The sequence below is a fragment of the Mustela nivalis genome (assembly GCF_964662115.1).
Source record: "Mustela nivalis genome assembly, chromosome: 14".
NCBI lineage: Eukaryota > Metazoa > Chordata > Mammalia > Carnivora > Mustelidae > Mustela > Mustela nivalis.
The window spans coordinates 1,118,670-1,131,279 of NC_139033.1; the positions used below are offsets into that span (position 1 = coordinate 1,118,670).

General features: G+C 40.7%; 1 protein-coding gene across 2 annotated transcripts in view; it reads left to right on the top strand.

Moving 5' to 3' along the window:
- Window positions 1-12,610, top strand: part of CORO1C (coronin 1C) — a 75,515-nt gene that overhangs the window by 5,476 nt on the left and 57,429 nt on the right. The window contains exon 2 of one of the 2 annotated variants that reach the window (XM_082700027.1): window positions 1,425-1,609. The exons of the other annotated variant lie outside the window; for it this stretch is intronic. The gene's annotated coding sequence lies outside the window, so the exon portion shown is untranslated. The remainder of the gene's footprint in view (window positions 1-1,424; window positions 1,610-12,610) is intronic. 2 annotated transcript variants of the gene reach the window in all.

Consider the following 12,610-nt stretch of genomic DNA (forward strand, 5'->3'; position numbering starts at 1 on the left):
TTTCCCGAGGGCAGAACCTTCTCATCCAGGGTCTTTCCCCCTAATGAAAAGTGATGACTGGTGCATAGCCTTCTTAGTAGGACAGATGGCCGAGGAACATTTTTAGTTTAGAATAACTTAGCCACACCAAAGGCAGCAGGCCAGCCCTGATGGTACTGAGTCAGTCAGTACTGGAACCACCCCTGTGTACACCTGATGATGGGTATAAACTAGGTTTTCAGGGCACAAGCCTTCTTGCCTTGCATTCTTTTGTTCATGCTCTCTTGCTTCTCTCAGAGAAGAGAAAAAAAAATGTTTTGTGTTCCTATGTTTACTCTTAATAATATCATTGAAAATACTCCACTTAGTATCTCTCTTTTTTAAAAGATGTATTTATTTTAGAGAGAGAGCGAGCGAGCGAGAGAGTGTGTGTGTGTGTGTGCGCTGGGGTAGGAGGGAGAGGGAGAGAGAGAAACTCAAGCAGACAACATGCTGAGTGTGGATCCTGATGTGGGGCTCGATCTCACGACTTCAAGATCATGACCTGAGCTGAAATCAAGAATTGGATGCTCAACTGACTGAGCTACTGAGGCTCCCTGGCTAGTATCTTGAGAATTAGGAGAAACCAACTGGCCATTTGGGAACATTTCTGCTGCTGCTGCTTTTTTTTTTTTTTTTAAAGATTATTTATTTATTTACTGGACAGACAGAGATCACAAGCAGGCAGAGAGAGAGTGGGAGGGGGAAGCAGACTCACTGCCGCGCAGAGAGCCTGATGCGGAGCTCGATCCCAGGACCCCGAGATCACAACCTGAGCAGAAGACAGAGGCTTTAACCCACTCAGCCAACCAGGCGCCCCTGGCTCCACTTCTTAATAGCTGTGACTGCCCAGTTATCCCACCTCCCTGAGCCTGCTTTCTCTTCTGTGGTGAGGGATGCTAATGGTTCCTTGCTGGACTAGCAAGTAGACCATGAATAAATTTGTATTCCCTCTGTCATCACTCTTTTTTTTTTTTTTTTTAAGATTTTATTTATTTATTTGACAGAGAGAAATCACAAGTAGATGGAGAGGCAGGCAGAGAGAGAGAGAGGGAAGTGGGCTCCCTGCTGAGCAGAGAGCCCGATGTGGGACTCGATCCCAGGACCCTGAGATCATGACCTGAGCCGAAGGCAGCGGCTTAACCTACTGAGCCACCCAGGCGCCCCCTCTGTTATCACTCTTAATGTCTGTTAATGAATGGAGCTGGGGAGAGTAAGTCTAATACATTTTACTTCTGAAATTAAGCCATTAATGTATGGATTCCCACTCCCACCTCGGAATTTTAGACTTTGAATCAAACTTGAATTACTGAAGAGGGGAAGACTGTCTAATTTTAGGTTAGAAAGGTAATTTTATTTTATTATTATTTTTTTAAAATTGTACACTTTATTTTTTTTTTTTTAAGATTTTATTTATTTATTTGAGAGAGAGACAGTGAGAGAGAGCATGAGCGAGGAGAAGGTCAGAGAGAGAAGCAGACTTACGTGGAGCTGGGAGCCCGATGTGGGACTCGATCCCGGGACTCCAGGATCATGACCTGAGCCGAAGGCAGTCGTCCAACCAACTGAGCCACCCAGGCGTCCCAGGAAGGTAATTTTAAAGATGAGGCAAGGTTTTGTTTTCTTTTTGCCTCTGTCTGTATTAGAAATGTCTATTTAGACAAGGTTCTCTTATTCAGGCCTCCTTTGTATTCAGTCATTTTAAGGAAAAATGTTTAGTTCCTGGGAAAGATTGATATCTTTTTAGGGTTTGGAAGGAGATTGCGCTGCAGTGCCTAAGACTCTTATTTGGTTATAATGTTAATGGCAGTGTTGTGATAAACTAACATTCTGTTTGGGAAAGAGCCTCAGTAGCTACGTGGGATGTTAAATTGGGCCTGTCACATGAATTTCACATTAGTAACAAAATAGACCCTCCTGTTTGCCACAATAAAGAGAAATTACGTCAAATTAATGCAAAGGTCAGAGTGAGAGAAAGTAGAATACAGCGGGTATATTTTGTATGACTGAAGGCAATAATTTTACAATACATATCCTCCCCCTTTGGTCATGAAATTGCCTATATTAATTTTTAAAAAATTATGAACATGGATCATACAAAGCACCAGTATCTTACTACCTTTTTTTTTAATTTTTAAAAAGATTTTATTTATTTGACACAAAGAGATCACAAGTAGGCAGAGAGAGAGGGGGTAAGCAGGCTCCCTGCTGAGCAGAGAGCCCAATGCAGGGCTCAATTCCAGGACCCTGAGATCATGACCCGAGCTGAAGGCAGAGGCTTAACCCACTGAGCCACCCAGATGCCCCTCTTCCTGCCTTTCTAAGAATATATCATTTTAAGGTGTTTGGGAGATTATTTCTCAAGTCCAGAGGTCCCCATTCTTTTTTTCCTTTTTTTTTTTTTTTTTTTTTTTAAAGATTTCATTTGTGGGACGTCTGGATGGCTCAGGTGGTTAAATGTCTTTCTTCAGCTTAGGTCATGATCCCAGGGTCCTGGGATAGAGTCCTGCATCGGGCTCCCTAATCAGTGGGGAGCCTGCTTCTCCCCTTGCCTCTGCTGTTCCCCTTGCCTCTGCTGTTCCCCCTGCTTGTGCTCTCTCTCTTTCTAACAAATAAAATCTTTGAAAAAGAAAAAGATTGTAGTTATTTGTCAGTGAGTGAGCAGAAGCGGGGGAAGCAGCAGGCAGAGGGAGAGGGAGAAGCAGGCTCACCACTAAGCCTCATGTGATGTGGGGCTTGATCCCAGGGTCCTGGGGTTGTGACCTAAGCCAAAGTCAGCTACTTAACTGCCCCAGGCACCACCTAGGTGCCCCCAGAGGTCCTCATTCTTGGCTATCCATGAGGATCATCTGTAGACCTTTATAAATACATCTGCCTGGGCTTGTGCTCCCTGGTGATTCTGAATCACAGCCAGAGTGGAAAGTACCTTGTTGGTCAATTCCTCCTCCTAAGGTGGAAGGTACTATTGTCATAGGAGCGTGAGAGACTTGCCCAATATCAGGAACTTAACTGTTCCATCCCTCTTCCCCCAGCTGCCTTCCACCTCCTTCCATGTGTCTTGTGAAATTCATTTTTAGAGTTGGTTGTGTCGAATTATAGTGTCTTATCATTTTTTTTTTTTTTAAACAGTGTGAACCTGATGTACTTTCTCTTCTTAGTCCTTGACCGAATGCACCAGTTCCCTCTTAACCTTACACCACGGTCTTTTGCCAGACCTACTCAACAGAGTTTGCCTCTTCAGTTTATCATCGCTATCAGTAGTTTGTACCAATGTTTGTGTCTTTTCTCACATCTTTAGCATGTGCATGTATTTTATTTACCCTATCAGATTTGTCCAGATATTCAGGTCTTTTAAGATGCATTTTTGGGGAACTTAAGTGGAATCTCTTGGATAAGCCTTTGGTAGATTTGATTTCTTAGTTTTAATGTAAAAAAAAAATCCGTTTTTATTTCCTCAGTCTTATAATCTGACCGTTAGTAAACAGTGGTTGTAGGTATTTATCTCAAAAGTTTCAAAGACCAATTAATATTGCAAAAGTGACTTTGCATTGCGTCTTGCCAGAATAATCTGGACCATTAGGCCATATGCATATGGAGACACTAATTTTGATAAGAGCAACACGCGGGTACTGGAACTATACAGATTGTAAATGGTGAAAATGAAAACCCTTTAGGATCAGCAGAAGTTGATCACAGCTTCACAGTGTGGTTTTTCTGGCTCCATGGAGCCAAAACAGCCTGGGAATCTGGGCACAGGGCTGTTTGGTGCAAGAGCCTTTTTTGCCCCATTGTGGAGTCAGATGTGTGTCCCTATATTCTGAGAACTGCTGAGGTCTTCATGCTGCATGAACAGAGATGTAATTTTTCAGTTTTGTGAAAGGCTGTAAACACATGTGGGAAAGGAAGTGTGGGGAGAGTGCTCCCTTTGGAGGGGGTGTTTTCCACTCTTGATATTGTAGGGGTTCTTGTCAGAGTTCACAAGCACCTACCTACTCCTCAGGACAAATGTTTAATCACCCTTGTTTGCTTACTTCACATGAAAGATAATTAAATTCCTTTTTGCAATGGTCAAGCATTCTTTTCTAGTTAAAGATTGTAATTCCTTTCATTCTTAGGAACTTAAAGAATTGAGCCTGACTTACAAATGCAAAAACTCAAATGCTGCGTGAGTGCGACGGAGAAACACATGTAAACTTGAGCTGTCCTCTCCCTTAAGCAGAAGAATTTATTGGAAGACCCATCACTTTACAAGCTAGACGGTGAATTAGTTTTGTGGTTAGTAGTGTCTTTAGCTAAACATTGTCATCCTGGTTTTTCTTGGCAAGCAAAAGAGGGGCCCCGGCCAGCGAGGGCTGGCCATAGCTCCTGGGGGTGGTATTCAGTAAGATGCATGTTGTCTGTTCTAGAAATAGAGTAACCTTGGACTTGCTCTCTTATCCAAGCTGTTGGTTGCTTTACACTGCTACTTAGAAGTTTTTGATTCTTTAGTACCCTGAGAGTTTCATTTTGTTCTTACACCACATAGAGATACCTTGAATGCTCTGGGCTGAAATTGTCATGTGGAACAAATAATGGGCATCACCTGCAAAGGATGATTGTGAACCATGCGGTTTTCTAAGGCTGAATGGTTGAGAGCACAGATGCAGTTTCTGTTTTGCAGGCACTGTGTACATTCAGTCCTCAACCCGGAACTGGATTGTGTTCCAAAGTTGATCTCAGTTATTTGGAACTCAGATGGCATTTATGGTATAGATTTAGAATTATAAGTGGTGGGCAAGTTCCCAGCCTAGACTGAAGAAATGTGTTTAATTCACAGCCACAGGTTTTTCACCTTTTCATGGTGATAGTGGAGTCCTGTAAAACAGAGGGGAGGAACCGTGTTCTATACCGACCAGCCTGTGCTGGCATCTGGTAGCCTCCTGCCCTGGCAGCCCTCCACAGGCTTCATCCTCCTTTCTTCATTTGAAGCTTCTGCTCCCCTGTTAAGCTGTAAAGCATATGGTTCGAATTCGTTTCTACTCATGTGTTCCTGGATTGCCACAGTCACTTCTAGGCTACCACTGTTTATCAGTGTTAGGATGACTGTGGGCTTTAATTAGATTATTTTCCTCACATCTCTTTACCCTTTCAGAGGTACAGTATTAATATTTTTATTGTTGTTAATTTCTTTCTTTCTTTTTTTTTTTTAAGAGGAAATGCAGAGTGGGGAGAGGGAGAGAGATTATGCAGGTTCCACACTGAGTGCAGAGCCAGACTCGGGCTTGATCTCACAACCCTGAGATCATGACCTTAGCAGAAATCAAGAGTCAGATACTTAACCAGCTGAACCATCCAGGTGCCCCAATATTAATACTTTTAAAAAGGAATATTCCTGTTATAGACCATCTCTCTAAAATTTTGGCCTTCAGTCAGTGCAACAAGGTTTCAGGGGAAAAGTTGAGTTAAGGTGTGTGGATCAGGGAGAGCCTATATAGAGAGGCTAGCTCTCATACCTGGAATCAGGAAGAAGCCCTGCCTGCTTTTGAAAGGTTCTTCCTGTTACCTCTAAAACAGTTCGTCTGCTTTTTTTTTTTTTTTCCTGAAATATTCATGATCCCTTTTTTCCATCCCTTTCCTTTTGGAAACCACTCTGGAAAGGGTGTTAAGTTTTAGCAGTGACTTGGTTTCTGTGATCTTTGACAAGTGGATCAGGGCAGGGTATTGGCTGTAAATTGGGTCGGCCTGTACTGGCCAGAGCTAGGCACCGATCTCTGTATTTCTGTTCCCTTATAAACTCTTTTTTTTTTTTTTAAGATTTTATTTATTTATTTGACAGAGATCACAAGTAGGCAGAGAGGCAGGCAGAGAGAGAGGAGGAAGCAGGCTCCCCGCTGAGCAGAGAGTCTGATGTGGGGCTCGATCCCAGGACCCTGGGATCATGACCTGGGCTGAAGGCAGAGGCTTTAACCCTCTGAGCCACCCAGGTGCCCCCCCTTATAAACTCTTAACCAAAAAGCCTCTTCAAACAATAAGAAATAATTTACCTCTCTTTTCGTTGTTGCCTTTTTGAGGGGTTTGGATTGTCTGGTTTCCAAGAACTCATTCAAACATTTTTATGTATTAAGTATTTTACTTGCTTTTAAAATGTGTAATAGTTTAAAAAATATGTTACAGACTTCCTCTAGCCCTCAAATGTATAATTCCTTTTATTTTTTTAAAGTAATATCTATGCCTAATGTGGGGTTCAAACTTACAACCTTGAGATCAAGAGTCATGTCTCGGGCGCCTGGGTGGCTCAGTGGGTTAAAGCCTCTGCCTTCGGCTCAGGTCATGATCCCAGGGTCCTGGGATCGAGGCCCACATTGGGCTCTCTGCTCAGCAGGGAGCCTATTTCCTCCTCTCTCTCTGACTGCCTCTCTGCCTACTTGTGATTGCTCTCTCTGTCAAATAAATAAATAATTAAAAAAAAAAAAAAAAAAAGAGTCATGTCTCTACCGGCAGAGCCAGCCAGGTGCCCCTCAAGTATATATTTTTCAATACTGAATTCCATGTGGGACTGAGCTCCATGGGAGTTGAGGGGACAAGGTAGGTGTTGGAGAGTCAGCATCTATGGGACATGGAGTTGAGGCCCTAAGGGTGTATAAAATAGCACTTGGCTGATTTGGAACAGGTGTAATAGTGAGGAGGAATAGTGTAAGATGGATAGAGGAAATGGCCCAGATTATGGAAGTCATGATAATAGACTATATATTCTATATATGTAAAATATAAATATAGCTTTGATGTGGAGTTACAAAGGTAGATGAAAATGTAATTTGTGGATGTCACTAGTGTTAAGGATTCCTCTGAATTATATTTTGCGTTAAATGATTAGAAATTTAAAAATAAATACCTGTATGGAATTATTTTTCAGTTTGTGAAAGTGAGACCTAATACCACTATCTTTCACATTCCTTGAAGGCAGAGAGTACTCTACATTTTCTGTGTCTCCTTTCCCAGCATGCTGCCTGGCACACAGTAGGTGTCCAATAAATGTTAGTTGAATAATTGAATTTCAGTTTTAATGTGATATGCTTGTGATAGAGATGGTCAGTCTTCCCATTTTACTAGACGATGAATGTATTAAAGGGGGCATTTTCTGTGGTGTGGAAGGATTACTAATTGTACACATTTACTTATTAAATTATTTAATGGTAATCCAACCCCATAATTTACATTATAGATATGTAACCAAAGTGTGTGTGTGTATGTACATGTTTGTTTATTGGAACATGTTTTATTTATAAAGCACATTTTGGAGCTCTAATCACAGCATGAATTCTGATGAAAAACAGGGTGACATTACATATTGGTGCTTCATTGCAAATTTACTGACTTCTTGAATAAAGTTGAAAATACTGGTAGTTTGGGGTTTTTAGGTCTTTTGTTTTTTGGTTTAGTTAGCAGCTTTTATTTTAGAAGCAATTGAAGTAACATCCCTGTGGAAGCATGCTTTCATCTGGTTGAGTTTTTCTTAAAATAGCTATGAAAAGAACCGTAATTTGTATAAAGATGAGGATTTGAAGTTAAGGTAGACATGGAGAAAATTGAGCTCTCTTTCCTTTCTCCTCTCGAGTTTCTTATCCTTTAATGCATTGACTGGCTGTTCAGTGTCCCCAGTGGGTCCTGAGGGCCCTCCAGGCCAGCCCGAGGGGAATCACAGAGAGCTATCAGCCCTTTTTAGAGGCTCCTGGGCTCCAAGGTTTTAATGTGTTTGCATTCATCTGACTTGAGAAATTGACAAAAACTGGGTAGGGCAAACTATGTAGTATTCCAACTGTTGAATCATTTGGGGGTTCATTTGTGCGTTTTTTTTTTTTTTTTTAAAGATTTTTATTTATTTGACAGAGCAAGAGAGAGCGCATAAGCAGGGGGAGCATCAGAGGGAGAGGGAGAAGCAGGCTTACTGCTGAGCAGGGAACCTGATGTGGGACTCCATCCTAGGACCCTGGGATCATGACCTGAGTCGAAGGCAGATTCTTCACTGACTGAACCACCCAGGTGCCCTCATTTGTGCATTATTAAAGTTTGAAAAACCATAGGCCTTCATTTATATTGTATTAGTGATAGGTGATCACAAAGAAAGAATTGTTTTGTAGTTGTAATAAGTGATCCTAAAAATTGTAGGGGCACCTGGGTGGCTCAGTTAGTAGAGCATATGACACACACTCTCTCTCTCTCTCTTTTTTTTAAGTAGAGCAAGAGAGGGCATTGCCCGCACAGGGAGGTGGGGAGGGAGAGAGAGAATCTTAAGCAGCTCCATGCCCAGCATGGAGCTGGCTGTGGTGGCTCAGTCTCACAACCCCCTGAGATCACGACCTGAACAGAAAGAGAGTCAGATGCTTAACTGATTGAGCCACCCAGGCGTCCAGAGCAGTCGACTCTTGTTCTCATGGTCATGAGTTCAAGCAGCATGTTGGGCATTGAGCCTACCTTAAAAAGAATCATTTTGCAATTTCGTGCATTTGTGTGTGTGTATATGCGTGTATTTCTGGCAATTTTTAGAGATTACTACTAATTTTAAATTAGGTTTTTTTTTTTTTTTTTTTGCTTGTCTGTTATAAATACAGTCTTTTAAAAGAGTACTAGGGATGGGAAGCCCCCTCATCTTTATGCTAGTCTTCTACTCAAAATGCTTTAAAGAGGATTCTCTTTTGAGGCATATAGCAATTCTTTTTTAGTTCTGTTATGCAGTCCGATTAATTTAACATAAAGAATTGGCTGATTTTCTTTTCAAATCTTCATTCAGTTTGGAAGGAAAGTAGAATTGGGGGTTGTGTTACAGTTTTGCCAACTAAGGCTACTAGAAACTGCTTATAATAGAATATTCACTCCCAAAATACTTAGCCCAACTGTTTTCTCCTCAGAGAGGGCTTTATTTGTTTGTCTCACTTCGAGGTATTTTCATTTTATTGGTGAAATAAAATGTATGATTTTTCTTTTAAGAACTGAGGTCTTTGGAAGGTAGTGGGTGGTGGGAAAGTATTTATTTGCTAGTAACTGCATTTTCCTCAGTGAAGTTACATTCTTCCCATTTCTTATACTTTGTTGTAGAGACTGATACTCTGTGGGGGTTTTTGTCCTCTACTCCTTTTGATAAGAGGTGTGCAGATAACAAAATAATTTGTATTTTTACAAAAAGGATCAGACAAAATGATTTGCCCAAGGTGGTAAGATTTTAAGAGTTATACTTTCCTATTTCTATAGGGTATCTGAAAATTCTGGAGACCTAGATTTATATTTAAACAGTATTAATTCATTTTGAAATCACAAGCTCAGTATGTTTACCTTCAAGCTCTGGATATGTCTGTGGGCAGAGTACCTTAATTTTAAGCCATGACTCGTTATTAATCTGAAAAGGAATGATACATAATTTGAATTTTTTCCCTATTTTTTTCTTTTTTCAAACACCCTACTCATAGGGAGAAGCCTTTTTTATTTGGGGCGGGGGTCAGAGAGAGAGAGAACACAAGGGGGGAAGAGGCAGGCAGAGGCAGAAGCAGACTCCCCGCTGAGCAGGAAGCCCGATGTGAGACTCAATCCTGGGACCCTGGGATCATGACCTGAGCCAAAGGCAGAAGCTTAACTGACTGAGCCACCCAGGCATCCTGAGAGAAGGCTCTTTGAAGTTACTACTAAGACGTGGTTCTTTGCCCTGGCTATCGACTCCCTCTGTGTGTGCTTCTCCATCCCAGCATTTGTCATAGCAGCACATTAATGTTAGTGTGAATGTTTGGTTATAATGCATGTCTTTGAGCAGATTGTAAGCTGCGTGAGAGCTAGAGCCGGGTCTCCTTGCTCAGCATTGTGTCTGCCATGTCTAGCATGATCCCAAGCACATGACCAAAGGTCAATAAATATTTGAATAAATGATTGATGACGAGTAAAGACCTATTCAGCATTCACAGTTGTGTGTTTGTGTTGTTTGTATAACCCTGTGAGTGCTAGTAACTAATTGAGTTCTCAGTGAATTTTGTGTCTTTTATTGGAGGATTGTGGGCTGGCTCCCAATGAAAGAAGCATTTCGTATTGATTTGTAGGCTTCAGATTACAGTAGGCGCCCTAGAATAATATGCTAGTCGTCTGTTTTGTAGATGAAGAAACCAACAACCATAGGACAAAAATGATTTAATGGTTAAGTGACTTCCTACTCTATCTGGCTGTTCCCTTAAAGCATTGTCAAAAGTATATGTTTTGTCACTGCCCAGGGTATAGGGTATTAAAAAGGGAAGGCAGATTTTTCCGTGAAAGGTGATTACTTTGTTTTTTGACATTGCTCGTTTTGTCTGTGCCTACGCTTACGAAAATCTTCATAAAAATGTCTTTTAAAAAAACTCCCAAAGACCTGGGAATCCAGTAATTTTGTTTCCTGGTACAAGTATAGTGATAAGGAATTACTAAAATTTTATCCCAAGAGTAACTCCATCTGACTAAGTGCGAGAAACAGACTTAGCAAGTTTGAACAGTCATACAGTGTGCTTTTCACCAGTTGTTGATAAGAGAAGTAGGTCATCGGTACAGAAAGAGTATTTTGAAACACATTCATCATTAATTTTTAAGTGAGATTGCTGGGTCAGTCATGTCTGTAAAAGTTCTGCAGTTGATAGAAGAACTCTTGGGACTAATTTGGCTCTTTGATGAGAAGAGGTTCAGCTTCTGAGACTAGTCTCCTGTGGTACGCTTGAGGGAGATGGTATAGGCTCTGATTCCGATCTGCAGTGTTCTCTGGGCAGCGTTCTCTGCATGCCTCTCTGTCTCTGTGAGGGAGGTTTCTTATGCAATTCTTTTTTCAAAGCTCCAGGGATGGGGAGAGGTGGTTGTGTTTATGGAGATGCTGGTGATAAGCAGCAAATTGAGAAAATATGAGGGATAGTAAACATGTCATCCTTGCACATGACCGTAGGAAAAAAATCTGCTCTTATTTTGGTAGTGCAGTAACAAAAATATACTTCTGTTGTTGAAGAGCTGGAGATGACCCCTTAAAATCTCATGTTTTAGCACCTGTAAAATTTCTGTAATGTCATTATTTATTATATTTTAAGTGAGTTAGAGGTCCTATTAGGGCATCATTTAGTTGATAAAGGGTCTCTCTTTAATTCAAGTGCGAGAGTTAATTTGAAGATTTTTATTTTTTTTATTTTTATTTTTTATTTTTAAAGATTTTATTTATTTAGATTTTTATTTTTTGTATTTAGGATCTTTATATGTTGCTATTTTGCTGTTCATATGCTGATTTCATTTTTAAAGTTTTGGCTTTATTGAGGTATAGTTGACATGAGATTGTGAGATGTTTGAAGTGTACCTTGTGGTGATTTGATTTATGTTCTGTAGCTCATTTCACTTCTTGTCAGACCTCATTTTTAGCAGTCATTTTCATAGCTTCCCATTCTACTCCAGATCATCAGTCAGTGAGTGTTTATGTCACCATCAGGGGTCCTTCGCTTCTTTCTCTAACAGCTTCATAAAATGACTACAGAATTGCAAAAGGTAAAAGTAGGAGTTCTTAGAAAGCTTTAGGAAGTATAAACCTGTTCACTATACCTTGCCTTTTAGAAATTGCCCTTGATATATAGATTTCTAGCTTTTTATGCGTGTCCTTTTGTGCATTTTTCTTAGACAAAAAAGTGCATAGTCCTCTGGCATTAAGCCTAAGGGTTTTCAGTTGGAAGTAAAGATTTGCTTCTTTTGGCCTATTTAAAGCTGTTTGTCTCTCAGTCTTTGAATGTTTACAGCCAGTTTCTATATTTTTATAAAATGTGAGCAAAATGCGATTTCATATTTAAAAATCGCACAAGCAGGCCAAGTGGAACTGTGAACTGTTGAGGCAGCGCCGCCACAGAAGAGCCCTGAGTGGCATATTGGCTGACGTGGGAAAGCCAAATTGTATGTGTGATGGGGAGTTTATCATTGAAAAAGTATGAAACTTCAGGGGGCAGAAAGTTGAACTGCTCTGTATTTTGTGGTTCAGGGTCATTGTGTCTCTCTAGAAGTCTTTTATCTTTGGGCAAGTCGCATAATGTTTCTGTGCCGAAAATGAAGGGCCTGGAATTGATGAGCTTTGGAACATTTTCCACTCCAGGCTTCTGTGAGGACTGAGCCTGGATGCTTCTTGGTGGATCTTGTGTTTTCTTATTGTTCTTTCCTGGAAAGGTTTAAAAACTAAAATGATAATGGGTTACTGAATTGAAACAAAGTACATTTGTAATTGATGCCTCCTTCTTGGTATTTTGCCTATTACCTGTATGAATAATGGTAATGGGAGGAAACTACTTGGAAGGCAGGAATGAGGGTGAATTTCCCCCTTTGTTCTTGATGTCATAATAAATTTGAACCAACATCAAGGCTGTTGCGTACTTGGAGTCTGTTGTCTTAAGTGGTCAGCTGTTTTTCTAGGGGGGGGAAACGGTGGTTTTTTTTTTCCCCAGCACCTCAGTGTCGTCAGTGGGGTCCACATCTCTTTCAGCCATAGCTGCCTATGAGTTCTGTTGTGTATCTGACTTTCTTTTGTGCTTTGTAGGAAATGTTGCATGTGGTCTTTTTCCTTCTTTTTTAAAACAGAAGTAGGTAAATTTTG